The 17165-nt window shown below is 41.8% G+C and overlaps 1 protein-coding gene across 1 annotated transcript in view; it reads right to left on the minus strand.

Annotated features, from left to right (window-relative positions):
- The window catches only part of LOC124005685 (contactin-5-like), a 570484-nt gene that overhangs the window by 272868 nt on the left and 280451 nt on the right, over positions 1-17165 (minus strand). The gene's annotated exons all lie outside the window — the stretch shown is intronic.

The raw sequence follows: 17165 nt of genomic DNA on the forward strand, positions 1-17165 counted from the left end.
ATCCTGTGTTCTACCTTACAAACAGGACAACGGAATGGATCGCATGCAGCGACCCAAGGAAACGACTCCGAAAAAGAGGGAAACGCGGCGGTGTTCTGGTCAGACTCCGAAAAAGGGCACATCGCGCACCACTTCCCAGTATTTTCTTGCCAATGTCCAGTCTCTCGACAACAAGGTTGATGAAATCCGAGCAAGGGTGGCATTCCAGAGGGACATCAGAGACTGCAACGTTCTCTGCTTTACGGAAACATGGCTTACTGGGAAGACGCTATCCAGGGCGGTTCAGCCAACGGGTTTCTCCACGCATCGCGCCGACAGAAACAAACATCTCTCTGGTAAGAAGTGTGGCGGGGGCGTATGCCTCATGACTAACGGGACATGGTGTGATGAAGGAAACATACAGGAACTCAAATCCTTCTGTTCACCTGATTTAGAATTCCTCACAATCAAATGTAGACCGCATTATCTTCCAAGAGAATTCTCTTCGATTATAATCACAGCCGTATATATCCCCCCCCAAGCAGACACATCGATGGCTCTGAACAAACTTTATTTAACTCTTTGCAAACTGGAAAACATTTATCCGGAGGCTGCATTCATTGTAGCTGGGGATTTTAACAAAGCCAATCTGAAAACAAGACTCCCTAAATTTTATCAGCATATCGATTGCGCAACCAGGGGTGGTAAAACCTTGGATCATTGTTACTCTAACTTCCGTGACGCATATAAGGCCCTGCCCCGCCCCCCTTTCGGAAAAGCTGACCACGACTCCATTTTGTTGATCCCTGCCCACAGACAGAAACTAAAACAAGAGGCTCCCACGCTGAGGTCTGTTCAACGCTGGTCCGACCAAGCTGACTCCACACTCCAAGACTGCTTCCATCACGTGGACTGGGACATGTTTCGTATTGCGTTAGATAACAATATTGACGAATACGCTGATTTGGTGTGCGAGTTCATTAGAACATGCATTGAAGATGTCGTTCCCATAGCAACGATTAAATCATTCCCTAACCAGAAACCGTGGATTGATGGCAGCATTCGTGTGAAACTGAAAGCGCGAACCACTGCTTTTAATTAGGGCAAGGTGTCTGGTAACATGACCGAATACAAACAGTGCAGCTATTCCCTCCGCAAGGCTATCAAACAAGCTAAGCGTCAGTACAGAGACAAAGTAGAATCTCAATTCAACGGCTCAGACACAAGAGGCATGTGGCAGGGTCTACAGTCAATCACGGACTGCAAGAAGAAATCCAGCCCAGTCACGGACCAGGATGTCTTGCTCCCAGGCAGACTAAATAACTTTTTTGCCCGCTTTGAGGACAATACAGTGCCACTGACACGGCCTGCAACGGAAACATGCGGTCTCTCCTTCACTGCAGCCAAGGTGAGTAAGACATTTAAACGTGTTAACCCTCGCAAGGCTGCAGGCCCAGACGGCATCCCCAGCCGCGCCCTCAGAGCATGCGCAGACCAGCTGGCCGGTGTGTTTACGGACATATTCAATCAATCCCTATACCAGTCTGCTGTTCCCACATGCTTCAAGAGGGCCACCATTGTTCCTGTTCCCAAGAAAGCTAAGGTAACTGAGCTAAACGACTACCGCCCCGTAGCACTCACTTCCGTCATCATGAAGTGCTTTGAGAGACTAGTCAAGGACCATATCACCTCCACCCTACCTGACACCCTAGACCCACTCCAATTTGCTTACCACCCAAATAGGTCCACAGACGATGCAATCTCAACCACACTGCACACTGCCCTAACCCATCTGGACAAGAGGAATACCTATGTGAGAATGCTGTTCATCGACTACAGCTCGGCATTCAACACCATAGTACCCTCCAAGCTCGTCATCAAGCTCGAGACCCTGGGTCTCGACCCCGCCCTGTGCAACTGGGTACTGGACTTCCTGACGGGCCGCCCCCAGGTGGGTAGGGTAGGCAACAACATCTCCTCCCCGCTGATCCTCAACGCTGGGGCCCACAAGGGTGCGTTCTGAGCCCTTTCCTGTACTCCCTGTTCACCCACGACTGCGTGGCCGCGCACGCCTCCAACTCAATCATGAAGTTTGCGGACGACACAACAGTGGTAGGCTTGATTACCAACAACGACGAGACGGCCTACAGGGAGGAGGTGAGGGCCCTCGGAGTGTGGTGTCAGGAAAATAACCTCACACTCAACGTCAACAAAACTAAGTCGCTCTGGATAAGAGCGTCTGCTAAATGACTTAAATGTAAATGTAATGATTGTGGACTTCAGGAAACAGCAGAGGGAACACCCCCCTATCCACATCGATGGAACAGTAGTGGAGAGGGTAGCAAGTTTTAAGTTCCTCGGCATACACATCACAGACAAATTGAATTGGTCCACTCACACAGACAGCATCGTGAAGAAGGCGCAGTAGCGCCTCTTCAACCTCAGGAGGCTGAAGAAATTTGGCTTGTCACCAAAAGCACTCACAAACTTCTACAGATGCACAATCGAGAGCATCCTGGCGGGCTGTATCATCGCCTGGTACGGCAACTGCTCCGCCCTCAACCGTAAGGCTCTCCAGAGGGTAGTGAAGTCTGCACAACGCATCACCCGGGGCAAACTCCCTGCCCTCCAGGACACCTACACCACCCAATGTTACAGGAAGGCCATAAAGATCATCAAGGACATCAACCACCCGAGCCACTGCCTGTTCACCCCGCTATCATCCAGAAGGCGAGGTCAGTACAGGTGCATCAAAGCTGGGACCGAGAGTCTGAAAAACAGCTTCTATCTCAAGGCCATCAGACTGTTAAACAGCCACCACTAACATTGAGTGGCTGCTGCCAACACACTGACACTGACTCAACTCCAGCCACTTTAATAATGGGAATTGATGGGAAATGATGTAAATATATCACTAGACACTTTAAACAATGCTACCTTATATAATGTTACATTTACATTTACATTTAAGTCATTTAGCAGACGCTCTTATCCAGAGCGACTTACAAATTGGTGCATTCACCTTATGACATCCAGTGGAACAGTCACTTTACAATAGTGCATCTAAATCTTAAAGGGGGGGGGTGAGAGGGATTACTTATCCTATCCTAGGTATTCCTTAAAGAGGTGGGGTTTCAGGTGTCTCCGGAAGGTGGTGATTGACTCCGCTGTCCTGGCGTCGTGAGGGAGTTTGTTCCACCATTGGGGGGCCAGAGCAGCGAACAGTTTTGACTGGGCTGAGCGGGAGCTGTACTTCCTCAGTGGTAGGGAGGCGAGCAGGCCAGAGGTGGATGAACGCACTGCCCTTGTTTGGGTGTAGGGCCTGATCAGAGCCTGGAGGTACTGAGGTGCCGTTCCCCTCACAGCTCCGTAGGCAAGCACCATGGTCTTGTAGCGGATGCGAGCTTCAACTGGAAGCCAGTGGAGAGAACGGAGGAGTGGGGTGACGTGAGAGAACTTGGGAAGGTTGAACACCAGACGGGCTGCGGCGTTCTGGATGAGTTGAAGGGGTTTAATGGCACAGGCAGGGAGCCCAGCCAACAGCGAGTTGCAGTAATCCAGACGGGAGATGACAAGTGCCTGGATTAGGACCTGCTCCGCTTCCTGTGTGAGGCAGGGTCGTACTCTGCGGATGTTGTAGAGCATGAACCTACAGGAACGGGCCACCGCCTTGATGTTGGTTGAGAACGACAGGGTGTTGTCCAGGATCACGCCAAGGTTCTTAGCGCTCTGGGAGGAGGACACAATGGAGTTGTCAACCGTGATGGCAAGATCATGGAACGGGCAGTCCTTCCCCGGGAGGAAGAGCAGCTCCGTCTTGCCGAGGTTCAGCTTGAGGTGGTGATCCGTCATCCACACTGATATGTCTACCAGACATGCAGAGATGCGATTCGCCACCTGGTCATGTTACTTACCCTACATTATTAATCTCATATGCATATGTATATACTGTACACTATATCATCGACTGCATCCGTATGTAATACATGTATCACTAGCCACTTTAACTATTCCACTTTGTTTACACACTCATCTCATATGTATATACTGTACTCAATACCATCTACTGTATGCTGCTCTGTACCATCACTCATTCATATATCCTTATGTTCATATTCTTTATCCCCTTACACTGTGTATAAGACAGTAGTTTTGGAATTGTTAGTTAGATTACTTGTTGGTTATTACTGCATTGTCGGAACTAGAAGCACAGGCATTTCGCTACACTCGCATTAATATCTGCTAACCATGTGTATGTGACAAATACAATTTGATTTGATTTGATTTGATTTGAATAGGGTGCCATTTGGGATTCACAATGCAACTCTTTAAATGCTTCACCAATAACTGTTGTGTTAATGAAGCTCTAACTCCTCCAAGGCAAAGCATGTCTGTTATTCTATAGAATGTCTGTTATTCTATAGAATGTCTGTTATTCAATAGAATGTATGTTATCCAATACAATGTCTGTTCTCCAATAGAATGTCTGTTCTCCAATAGAATGTCTGTTCTCCAATAGAATGTATGTTATTCTATAGAATGCCTGTTATTCTATAGAATGTCTGTTATTCTATAGAATGTCTGTTATTCTATAGAATGTCTGTTATTCAATAGAATGTATGTTATCCAATACAATGTCTGTTCTCCAATAGAATGTATGTTATCCAATAGAATGTATGTTATTCTATAGAATGCCTGTTATTCTATAGAATGTCTGTTATTCTATAGAATGTCTGTTATTCTATAGAATGTCTGTTATTCAATAGAATGTCTGTTATTCAATAGAATGTATGTTATCCAATACAATGTCTGTTCTCCAATAGAATGTATGTTATCCAATAGAATGTATGTTATTTTATAGAAGGCCTGTTATTCTATAGAATGTCTGTTATTCTATAGAATGTCTGTTATTCTATAGAATGTATGTTATCCAATACAATGTCTGTTATTCTATAGAATGTATGTTATTCTATAGAATGTATGTTATCCAATAGAATGTATGTTATCCAATAGAATGTATGTTATCCAATAGAATGTATGTTATCCAATAGAATGTCTGTTATTCTATATAATGTATGTTATTCTATAGAATGTACTGTATGTTATCCAATAGAATGTCTGTTATTCAATAGAATGTACTGTATGTTATCCAATAGAATGTATGTTATCCAATAGAATGTATGTTATTCTATAGAATGTCTGTTATTCTATAGAATGTCTGTTATTCTAGAGAATGTACTGTATGTTATCCAATAGAATGTCTGTTATTCTATAGAATGTACTGTATGTTATCCAATAGAATGTATGTTATCCAATAGAATGTATGTTATTCTATAGAATGTACTGTATGTTATCCAATAGAATGTATGTTATTCTATAGAATGTCTGTTATTCTATAGAATGTACTGTATGTTATCCAATAGGATGTCTGTTATTCTATAGAATGTACTGTATGTTATCCAATAGAATGTATGTTATCCAATAGAATGTATGTGATTCTATAGAATGTCTATTATCCAATACAATGTATGTTATTCTATAGACAGAACAAATAGCTGTAGGTTACATTAGTGTGTTTAGTCTTGAACATTACTGGAAAATATTCCCAGTTAACTGATGGGGTGATATATCCAAGATGGATTGTACTGTATGTTATCCAATAGAATGTCTGTTATTCTATAGAATGTACTGTATGTTATCCAATAGAATGTATGTTATTCTATAGAATGTACTGTATGTTATCCAATAGAATGTATGTTATCCAATAGAATGTATGTTATTCTATAGAATGTCTGTTATTCTATAGAATGTCTGTTATTCTATAGAATGTACTGTATGTTATCCAATATAATGTCTGTTATTCTATAGAATGTACTGTATGTTATCCAATATAATGTATGTTATCCAATAGAATGTCTGTTATTCTATATAATGTATGTTATTCTATAGAATGTACTGTATGTTATCCAATAGAATGTCTGTTATTCTATAGAATGTACTGTATGTTATCCAATAGAATGTCTGTTATTCTATAGAATGTACTGTATGTTATCCAATATAATGTATGTTATCCAATAGAATGTCTGTTATTCTATATAATGTATGTTATTCTATAGAATGTACTGTATGTTATCCAATAGAATGTATGTTATCCAATAGAATGTATGTTATCCAATAGAATGTCTGTTATTCTATATAATGTATGTTATTCTATAGAATGTACTGTATGTTATCCAATAGAATGTCTGTTATTCTATAGAATGTACTGTATGTTATCCAATAGAATGTATGTTATCCAATAGAATGTATGTTATTCTATAGAATGTCTGTTATTCTATAGAATGTCTGTTATTCTATAGAATGTACTGTATGTTATCCAATAGAATGTCTGTTATTCTATAGAATGTACTGTATGTTATCCAATAGAATGTATGTTATCCAATAGAATGTATGTGATTCTATAGAATGTCTATTATCCAATACAATGTATGTTATTCTATAGACAGAACAAATAGCTGTAGGTTACATTAGTGTGTTTAGGCTTGAACATTACTGGAAAATATTCCCAGTTAACTGATGGGGTGATATATCCAAGATGGATTGTACTGTATGTTATCCAATAGAATGTCTGTTATTCTATAGAATGTACTGTATGTTATCCAATAGAATGTATGTTATCCAATAGAATGTATGTGATTCTATAGAATGTCTATTATCCAATACAATGTATGTTATTCTATAGACAGAACAAATAGCTGTAGGTTACATTAGTGTGTTTAGGCTTGAACATTACTGGAAAATATTCCCAGTTAACTGATGGGGTGATATATCCAAGATGGATTCATTTTTGACGCAATGTTCAGATTAAAACAAATCACTAAATTCACTTGAATGTTGAATGATAAGGAATACATTTCCAATTAAGTACAAGCAAAGGACTGATTGGCACAACTGAGGCAAACTGCTGCAACTAATATACACAAAGGTCATCTAGTAGTTAATAACTTCACAGAAGCATCTTCTCATTGATCAAAAACAGAACAGAACAACTCCCCATACAGAGCCAAAGCCATAAAATTGAAAATAATAATCTTTTTTCACATTCCACTGCATCCAAATTATTTTCAATTACCTCACTGTTCTAATTTCCTTGTCATCTCCACATGTTAATAGCTTTTAATCCTCCAACACAATCCAAATAAGGAAATATAAATCAACCTCTACATTTGCTTCATTTCCCTTTATAAAGTGTATAATTATCCACACTTTCATAACACCTCTAAATAGTATTACTCATTAAACTCCCAAATATTTAAAAGGGGCAAACTGCATTTCAAAAAACAGCAAAGTTACCATCTCGCCACTGTTTTGACACATTTCTGAGGGATGGAGAAATGTAACCACTCAAATTCATAGACAGAGCTACGGATGCAAGGACTGACCATCCATGATATCAACATTATAGTTAAAAACATGTTTTGAGGCTATACAGTTGTTGTTGTTTTTTACAATTAGATGGTTTACAAAAAATAAGCTTATAAAACAAGTTTATAGTTTGAGTTATGATGGGGTACTAGTTAGTCATTTAATAGTTATATTCTTCCAGAATATATGACTGTATATTATTAATATATACCAAAAAAGATATACATGTACACACATATTGCCCCTTTAAACAAGCTTGCAAAATATGAAATGGATACTAATCATGACTACGTCAGTCCATCCTCAACCTTCACAAGGCTATGCAGTATCCACAGGATCAAACCTCCATTGTGATAACTTGACATACAAGCCCAGTGTTATGTACTCAACTTGACATGAAATGCTAAGTATTCATTTATTCAATGTATACCATATTGATCGAGTCAATCAAATGATTCCTGCTACATTCTCTGTACCAAACAATCAATCAACCAAATGTATTTGTAAAGCGCTTTTTACATCAGCCAATGTCACGAAGTGCCATAAGGAAACCCAACCGAAAACCTAAACAGCAGAAACACACCCTAAAACCCCAAACAGCAGAAACCCAGCCTAAAACCACAAACAGCAGAAACCCAGCCTAAAACCTAAAGATCAGAAACCCAGCCTAAAATCCCAAACAGCAGAAACGCAGCCTAAAATCCCAAACAGCAGAAACCCAGCCTAAAACCCCAAACAGCAGAAACACAGCCTAAAACCCCAAACAGCAGAAACCCAGCCCAAAACCCCAAACAGCAGAAACCCAGCCTAAAATCCCAAACAGCAGAAACCCAGCCTAAAATCCCAAAGAGCAGAAACCCAGCCTAAAACCCCAAAGAGCAGAAACCCAGCCTAAAACCCCAAACAGCAGAAACCCAGCCTAAAATCCCCAAGAAACCCAGCCTAAAATCCCAAACAGCAGAAACCCAGCCTAAAATCCCAAAGAGCCCCAAAAACCCCAAAGAGCAGAAACCCAGCCTAAAACCCCAAACAGAAACCCAGAAAACCCCAAAGAGCAGAAACCCAGCCTAAAACCCCAAACAGCAGAAACCCAGCCTAAAACCCCAAACAGCAGAAACACAGCCTAAAACCCCAAACAGCAGAAACCCAGCCTAAAACCCCAAACAGCAGAAACCCAGCCTAAAACCCCAAACAGCAGAAACCCAGCCTAAAACCCCAAACAGCAGAAACCCAGCCTAAAACCCCAAACAGCAGAAACCCAGCCTAAAACCCCAAACAGCAGAAACACAGCCTAAAACCCCAAACAGCAGAAACCCAGCCTAAAACATTTACATTACATTTAAGTCATTTAGCAGACGCTCTTATCCAGAGCGACTTACAAATTGGTGCATTCACCTTATGACATCCAGTAGAACAGTCACTTTACAATAGTGCATCTAAATCTTAAAGGGGGGGGTGAGAAGGATTACTTATCCTATCCTAGGTGTTCCTTAAAGAGGTGGGGTTTCAGGTGTCTCCGGAAGGTGGTGATTGACTCCGCTGTCCTGGCGTCCTGAGGGAGTTTGTTCCACCATTGGTAGGCCAGAGCAGCGAACAGTTTTGACTGGGCTGAGCGGGAACTGTACTTCCTCAGTGGTAGGGAGGCGAGCAGGCCAGAGGTGGATGAACGCAGTGCCCTTGTTTGGGTGTAGGGCCTGATCAGAGCCTGGAGGTACTGAGGTGCCGTTCCCCTCACAGCTCCGTAGGCAAGCACCATGGTCTTGTAGCGGATGCGAGCTTCAACTGGAAGCCAGTGGAGAGAGCGGAGGAGCGGGGTGACGTGAGAGAACTTGGGAAGGTTGAACACCAGACGGGCTGCGGCGTTCTGGATGAGTTGTAGGGGTTTAATGGCACAGGCAGGGAGCCCAGCCAACAGCAAGTTGCAGTAATCCAGACGGGAGATGACAAGTGCCTGGATTAGGACCTGCGCCGCTTCCTGTGTGAGGCAGGGTCGTACTCTGCGGATGTTGTAGAGCATGAACCTACAGGAACGGGCCACCGCCTTGATGTTAGTTGAGAACGACAGGGTGTTGTCCAGGATCACGCCAAGGTTCTTAGCGCTCTGGGAGGAGGACACAATGGAGTTGTCAACCGTGATGGCGAGATCATGGAACGGGCAGTCCTTCCCCGGGAGGAAGAGCAGCTCCGTCTTGCCGAGGTTCAGCTTGAGGTGGTGATCCGTCATCCACACTGATATGTCTGCCAGACATGCAGAGATGCGATTCACCACCTGGTCATCAGAAGGGGAAAGGAGAAGATGAATTGTGTGTCGTCTGCATAGCAATGATAGGAGAGACCATGTGAGGTTATGACAGAGCCAAGTGACTTGGTGTATAGCGAGAATAGGAGAGGGCCTAGAACAGAGCCCTGGGGGACACCAGTGGTGAGAGCGCGTGGTGAGGAGACAGATTCTCGCCACGCCACCTGGTAGGAGCGACCTGTCAGGTAGGACGCAATCCAAGCGTGGGCCGCGCCGGAGATGCCCAACTCGGAGAGGGTGGAGAGGAGGATCTGATGGTTCACAGTATCGAAGGCAGCCGATAGGTCTAGAAGGATGAGAGCAGAGGAGAGAGAGTTAGCTTTAGCAGTGCGGAGCGCCTCCGTGATACAGAGAAGAGCAGTCTCAGTTGAATGACTAGTCTTGAAACCTGACTGATTTGGATCAAGAAGGTCATTCAGAGAGAGATAGCGGGAGAGCTGGCCAAGGACGGCATGTTCAAGAGTTTTGGAGAGAAAAGAAAGAAGGGATACTGGTCTGTAGTTGTTGACATCGGAGGGATCGAGTGTAGGTTTTTTCAGAAGGGGTGCAACTCTCGCTCTCTTGAAGACGGAAGGGACGTAGCCAGCGGTCAGGGATGAGTTGATGAGCGAGGTGAGGTAAGGGAGAAGGTCTCCGGAAATGGTCTGGAGAAGAGAGGAGGGGATAGGGTCAAGCGGGCAGGTTGTTGGGCGGCCGGCCGTCACAAGACGCGAGATTTCATCTGGAGAGAGAGGGGAGAAAGAGGTCAGAGCAAACAGCAGAAACCCAGCCTAAAACCTAAACAGCAGAAACCCAGCCTAAAACCCTAAACAGCTGAAACCCAGCCTAAAACCCCAAACAGCAGAAACCCAGCCTAAAACCCCAAACGCAGAAACACAGCCTAAAACCCCAAACAGCAAGCAATGCAGATGTAGAAGCAATCGTGCCTGTTTGCCCTTCCGACAATCCTACTCCATTTTTATACTCCTGTTCTGTGTTCCAAATGGCACCATATTCCCTGTATACAGTAGTACACTACTTTTGAAAAGAGCCTTATGGGCCATAGTCAAAAGTCATACACTATGAAGGGAATATGATGCCATTTGGAACACAGCCATTTTCTGAGTGAGTAAATAGGCTCTAACGGACATGACATAATAGAAAATAATTTAGATGATCTCATTTCACAACCTGGCAGGCCAAATTATTGTTTAGCACAGATATGAACACTCAGAGCCATGAAGGAGAAGTCTTGCTGAACACTCAGAGCCATGAAGGAGAAGTCTGCTGAACACTCAGAGCCATCAAGGAGAAGTCTTGCTGAACACTCAGAGCCATGAAGGAGAAGTCCTGCTGAACACTCAGAGCCATCAAGGGGAAGTCCTGCTGAACACTCAGAGCTATGAAGGAGAAGTCATGCTGAACACTCAGAGCCATCAAGGAGAAGTCCTGCTGAACACTCAGAGCCATGAAGGAGAAGTCATTCTGAACATTCAGAGCTATGAAGGAGAAGTCATGCTGAACACTCAGAGCCATCAAGGAGAAGTCCTGCTGAACACTCAGAGCCATCAAGGAGAAGTCCTGCTGAACACTCAGAGCCATCAAGGGGAAGTCTTGCTGAACACTCAGAGCCATCAAGGGAAGTCTTGCTGAACACTCAGAGCCATCAAGGAGAAGTCTTGCTGAACACTCAGAGCCATCAAGGAGAAGTCTTTAGCTCTATAGACCTAGACGTTGACTTATTCATCATACTGTGTTCAAACTGTTTTCAATCTATTTTTCTCTCAGTGAACATCTGTGCAGTGGCTGATTTCTCCCCTCTCCACCATGACATGCATTCTGGCATGGAGGTATAGAGGCATGGAGGAGGGGAGGGGGGAGGAGAAAAGAGGAAAGAGAGAGTTGAGGAGAAGAGAGGAAGGGAGAGGAGAGCAGTAGTGTGTATTCATGGATTCCAAAAATAAAATAAAAAAATATATAAAATAAACTATCTTTCGTCTCTCTGTGTTTCATAATTTTCCTTCAATTCACAAGAAGTTGAATGTATCCCACTGAAGAAAGCATCTGAGCAAAACAGCGCACCGCTCTCTTTTTAAGTGTAGCCTATCTATCTGATGTTGTCTGATCAAACATATTATGACCTTTTTTCCGCTGTAGCATTGAATGCAAGGGAAGCCAGCGAGCATTTGGCATCCCTTGATAAAAAAATATATAATAATAATAGCCAATCAACGTTGAGTTTAGGGTTGTTATGGTGACCGTATTACTGCCACACCAGCGGTCACAAGTCATGACCACAGTTAAATTCCACATGACTGTTTAGTCACTGTAATCAGGCTTCTCCAATCTCTGATGCTGCTGATGGTAATTAGTAGCTTACCAAAAGGCTAACTGTCTGGTACTCTGAACTCTATTGTCCCACGAATTACTGACATCAATGCAAATGTAACCGAAAATCAAATCAAACACTTCATAAGACCCCATGAGCTCATGTTTGCGCAACATTTCTATAGGCTATGCAATTGCACAAGAAAACAGAGTGATGGCCTCTATTAAAAAGAGGAGGATCCCATCAGCGTTCTATAGGTTAGGCCTTCTTTATTTATTTCTCAACTTTCTTAATATTTAGCATATTGCGTTTTCTTTACAACAGGAGTATAGCCTACCAGGCTGGCATGAAAATGAACCATGGCAAAAGCGTCCTCCATCTGCTATTTAAATGCATAGATGAAAAGTAACTGGCATACACAGGCGGTGCGTGAGTTTCAAATTTGGGGAAGATCATTTTCTCCATAAAAATGCACCATTAATTATAAAACATTACTGCAAATCACATTTGCAGTTACTTTAGATCATCAAGGACATCAACCACCCAAGCCACGGCCTGTTCACACCACTATCATCCAGAAGGCGAGGTCAGTAAAGGTACATCAAAGCTGGGACCGAGAGACTGAATGACAGCTTCTATCTCAAGGCCGTCAGACTGTTAAACATCCATCACTAGCACATTAGAGGCTGCTGCCTATATACATAGACTAGGAATCACTGGCCACTTTAAGGAATGGAACACTAGTCACTTTAATAATGTTTACATATCTGGCATTACTCATCTCATATGTATATACTGTATTCTATACTTTGCTACTGTATCTTAGTCCGTTCCGCTCTGACATTGCTCGTATGTACAGTTCAATAGATAATATGTGAACCCTTTGGAATTACCTGAATTTCTGCATAAACTAGTCATTCAGTTTGATCTGATCTTCAAGTCACAACAATAAAATAACACAGTCCGCTAAAACTAAAAACACAAACAATTATACTTTTTCATGTCTTTATTGAACACACCGTGTAAACATTCACAGTGCAGGGTGGGAAAAGTTTGTGAACCCGAGGATCCCGACCCTCCTTTGGCAGCAATAACCTCAACCAAACTTTTTATGTAGTTGCGGATCAGACCTGCACAACAGTCTGGAGGAATTTTGGACCATTCCTCTTTACAAAACTGTTTCAGTTCAATACTATTCTTGGGATGTCTGGTGTTAACAGCTTTCTTGAGGTCATGCCACAGCACCTCAAATCGGGTTGATGTCAGGACTGGGTCACTCCAGAAGGTCAGGACTCTGACTGGGCCACTCCAGAAGGTGTATTTTCTTCTGTTGAAGTCATTCTGTTGTTGATTTACTTCTGTGTTTTATGTCATTGTCCTGTTGCATCACCCAACTTCTGTTGAGCTTCAATTGGCGAACAGATAGCCTTACATTCTCCTGCAAAATGTCTTGATAAAGTTGGGAAGTAATTGTTTCTGTCGATGATCACAAGCTGTCCAGGCCCTGAGGCAGCAAAACAGCCCCAAACCATACCCCCTCCACCATACTTTACAGTTGGGATGAGGTTTAGATGTTGGTGTGCTGTGCCTTTTTTCTCCACACAGTGTTGTGTGTTCCTTACAAACAACTCAACTTTAGTTTCATTTGTCCACAGAATATTTTGCCAGTAGCGCTGTGGAACATTCAGGTGCTCTTTTCTCAAACTTCAGACAGTAATGTTTTTTTTGTACAGCAGTGGATTTTTCCGTGGTGTCCTCCCATGAACACTATTCTTACTTAGTGTTTTACCTATCGTAGTTCCGTCAACAGAGATGTTAGCATGTTCCAGAGATTTGTGTGTCTTTAGCTGACACTCTAGGATTCTTCTTAACCTCATTGAGCATTCTGCGCTGTGCTCTTTCAGTCATCTTTGCAGGACAGCAACTCCTAGGGAGTTTAGCAACCGTGCAGAACTTTCTTCATTTACAGTGAGGGAAAAAATTATTTGATCCCCTGCTGATTTTGTATGTTTGCCCACTGACAACGAAATTATCAGTCTATAACTTTAATGGTAGTTTATTTGAACAGTGAGAGACAGAATAACAACAAAAAATCCAGAAAAACTTCTCCAAGTCATTAAGGTTTCGAGGCTGACGTTTGGCAACTCGAATCTTCAGCTCCCTCCACAGATTTTCTAAGGGATTTAGGTCTGGAGACTGGCTAGGCCACTCCGGGACCTTAGTGTGCTTCTTGTTGAGCCACTCCTTTGTTGACTTGGCCGTGTGTTTTGGGTCATTGTCATGTTGGAATACCCATCCACGACCCATTATCAATGCCTTGATTTGACTGTACATGGCCCCGTCCATTGTCCCTTTGATGCGGTGAAGTTGTCCTGTCTCCTTAGCAGAAAAATACACCCAAAGCATAATGTATCCACCTACATGTTTGGCGATGGGGATGGTTTTCTGGAGTCACAGGCAGCATTCCTCCTCCTCCAAACATGGTGAGTTGAGTTGATGTCAAAGAGCTCCATTTTGGTCTCATCTGACCACAACACTTTCACCCAGTTGTCCTCTGAATCATTCAGATGTTCATTGGCAAACTTCAGACGGGCATGTATATGTGCTTTCTTGAGCAGGGGGACCTTGCGGGCACTGCAGGATTTCAGTCCTTCACGGCGTAGTGTGTTACCAATTGTTTTCTTGGTGACTGGGGTCCCAGCTGCCTTGAGATCATTGACAAGATCCTCCCATGTAGTTCTGGGCTGATTCCTCACCGTTCTCATGATCATTGCAACTCCACGAGGTGAGATCTTGCATGGAGCCCCAGCAGGCCGAGGGAGATTGATTTTTCCATTTGTGAATAATTGCACCAACTGTTGTCACCTTCTCACCAAGCTGCTTGGTGATGGTCTTGTAGCCCATTCCAGCCTTGTGTAGGTCTACAATCTTGTCCCTGACATCCTTGGAGAGCTCTTAGGTCTTTGCCATGGTGGAGAGTTTGGAATCAGATTGATTGATTGCTTCTGTGGACTGGTGTCTTTTATACAGGTAACAATCTGAGATTAGAAGCAATCCCTTTAAGAGCGTGCTCCTAATCTCAACTCGTTACCTGTATAAAAGACACCTGGGAGCCAGAAATCTTTCTGATTGAGAGGGGGTCAAATACTTATTTCCCTCATTAAAATGCAAATCAATTCATAACATTTTTGACATGCGTTTATCTGGATTTTGTTGTTGTTATTCTGTCTCTCACTGTTCAAATAAACCTTTACAATTATAGACTGATCATTTCTTTGTCAAATAAACCATTACAATTATAGACTGATCATTTCTTTGTCAAATAAACCATTACAATTATAGACTGATCATTTCTTTGTCAAATAAACCTACCATTAAAAATATAGACTGATCATTTATTTGTCAAATAAACCTACCATTAAAAATATAGACTGATCATTTCTTTGTCAAATAAACCTACCATTAAAATATAGACTGATCATTTATTTGTCAAATAAACCTACCATTAAAAATATAGACTGATCATTTATTTGTCAAATAAACCTACCATTAAAAATATAGACTGATCATTTCTTTGTCAAATAAACCTACCATTAAAAATATAGACTGATCATTTCTTTGTCAAATAAACCTACCATTAAAAATATAGACTGATCATTTGTTTGTCAAATAAACCGTTACAATTATAGACTGATCATTTCTTTGTCAAATAAACCTACCATTAAAATTATAGACTGATCGTTTCTTTGTCAAATAAACATACCATTAAAATTATAGACTGATCATTTCTTTGTCAAATAAACCTACCATTAAAATTATAGACTGATCATTTCTTTGTCAGTGGGCAAAAATCAGCAAGGGTTCAAATCCTTTTTTCCCTCACTGTATAGACCATTTGTCTTACTGTGGACTGATGGACATCATGGCATTTAGATATACTTTTGTAAGCCTTTCCATCTTTATGCAAGTCATCCATTCTAAATCTTAGGTCTTCTGAGATCTCTTTTGGAGAAGTCGTTAGCCTAGGGGTTCAAATGCTTTTTTCAGCCTACACTGTGAATGTTTAAATGATGTATTCAATATAGACAAGAAAAATATAATACTTTGTGTGTTATTAGTTTAAGCACACTGTGTTCGTCTATTGTTGTGACTTAGATTAAGATCAGATCAAATTCTATGACCAATGTACGCAGAAATCCAGGTAATTCCAAAGGGCTAACATACTTTTTTTTGCCACTGTATGTAGTGTTAATTCATTCCTACTTGTATTTTGTATATGTTGTGTAATCTGTTAGATATTACTTGTTAAAACTAACACTAAAAGTGTATGACAGAGTCCTAGACAATCATGAAAGTTAGGAGGATGGATTTGTCATTTCTCTATAAGTACGGTGTCAACATTTTGTTTTCTACTTGCACTCACAGACACATAAATCAGTCCCTTGGACAGCCACATCATTTGATTGGACTAAATCGTTTTTGGTATATTTAAGTTGTCACTCTATTAAACTAAGCATAAGTGATTTAATGATGTTGAAATGTTGAAGTTGAAATGGTGCTGGCAGCTCCTGTTTTCTAAATCAATAGTTGTTTAGTAAAAAAAAAATGGAAAGATGAACTTGCTTGACCATGCTGTAGGTCATGTAACTGTTTGTTACATACAATATGCTTTGTGGACTCCACCGGACAGATGTTGTTCTCTGGTTTTATGATGAAATAAAGGTGTGGTTTATTCTGTAACTGTGTTTTCTTACTGTCTCTGCATTTAGGAGAGGAGAGGAGAGGAGAGGAGAGGAGAGGAGAGGAGAGGAGAGGAGAGGAGAGGAGAGGAGAGGAGAGGAGAGGAGAGGAGAGGAGAGGAGAGGAGAGGAGAGGAGAGGAGAGGAGAGGGAGAGGAAAAGGAGTGGAGAGGAAGAGGGAGTGACCTGGCTGTCCATAAACAGATGAAAGATCTTAATTTGATCTCTATTTTGTGTATTTGAGTTTCAAAAAGGCTTCTAAAGTTAATCATTTCCACTTTTTGATGTGATTTTATATATATATATATACATATATATATATATGCCATTAAGGGTTGATCCAAAAAATGGATCAACCCTTAAAACAATGTTGATGAATTATAATCCACATGATCATTCACCTTTCCTGTTTCTG

This window comes from Oncorhynchus gorbuscha, linkage group LG19, assembly GCF_021184085.1.
Source record: "Oncorhynchus gorbuscha isolate QuinsamMale2020 ecotype Even-year linkage group LG19, OgorEven_v1.0, whole genome shotgun sequence".
Taxonomy (NCBI): domain Eukaryota; kingdom Metazoa; phylum Chordata; class Actinopteri; order Salmoniformes; family Salmonidae; genus Oncorhynchus; species Oncorhynchus gorbuscha.